The following is a 1,106-nucleotide window of genomic DNA, read 5'->3' on the forward strand; positions in this document are numbered from 1 at the left end:
AGCCATGGCTGATATAAGCCTAACATGGCTGATGAGCCTACTTTGGGAAGCCCACTGTCAACTTGAACTCGGGCAGTAATTAACAATTCTTGGCTTCCCGCTGTTTTTATTGTGTTCACGTTACTGAGGGGTATGAAAGCTTGCCTTGACTCTGGGTAGCGTTGGCAGGTCATGCAACTGTACACAGCCGGTTCTTGCCTCCTTTCCGTCCCCTTTCGCAGGTGTACATGTTGACATGTAAACAGGTTCAGTACACGTGTGCTTGAGTCAGCCAATGGCTAACGATGATAAAAATTTGGTTCAAACTGCTTTTCCAACTAATCGAGAACGTGGAGATGAGGGCACTTGGTGGCAACCACCTGCCCTGCTTCGTGAGATTAAGCTAACCTAATAACGGCCTTCTGGAATTTGTCTAAACTCCCATCAATGATTTACTTGAATCCCCCTAACTTGTGACAATACTCTTTTTATTAAATTCTGAGATGAATCTTGATAAACCTTAAATATTCCTATTGGATGGTTTAAGCTAAATGACAAAAATAGTATTTCTATTAAAAGTTACTTATAAGTTTTACACAAATTGTTCATATTCCCAAATGATTATTCAAGAATAGGTCAATCCCATAGTGTTATTATCTAACAGAAAATATCTTAATAAATTTGCATTTGGATGGTATTGGAGATAAATGGAATATATCATGTTAACAATGATGAAATAATCTCTAAGAGTAAAATTTCATCATTTTCTGATCCAGTAAATTACAATTGATTTCTGTTTAGGTATGATGTAGATTTGGCATATAACTTGATGTATTTATTTTTTAAGAAAAAGGGATAGGGTAAAGGATAATATTAATGTGATTTAAGAGGTAACCAAAAGTAATGTTATTGTGGTCGGACTCCTCTCAATAATCATGATTTTTTTTTTCTCTCTCGGGGATTCAAATGATTTTGATTATTCATGAACCTTCTTAGTATAATATGTAGTGTTTATTTGTTACAAGGAAAATGAAGCGATTGATTAAAAATATCTGGGATTCATTTTTTTTATGCTTCAGCCTTCTACATGACCGGTTTTTACTAACAGAACAATTTTTCCTCCAATA

The sequence above is a fragment of the Palaemon carinicauda genome, chromosome 5, assembly GCF_036898095.1.
Source record: "Palaemon carinicauda isolate YSFRI2023 chromosome 5, ASM3689809v2, whole genome shotgun sequence".
Taxonomy (NCBI): Eukaryota; Metazoa; Arthropoda; class Malacostraca; order Decapoda; family Palaemonidae; genus Palaemon; species Palaemon carinicauda.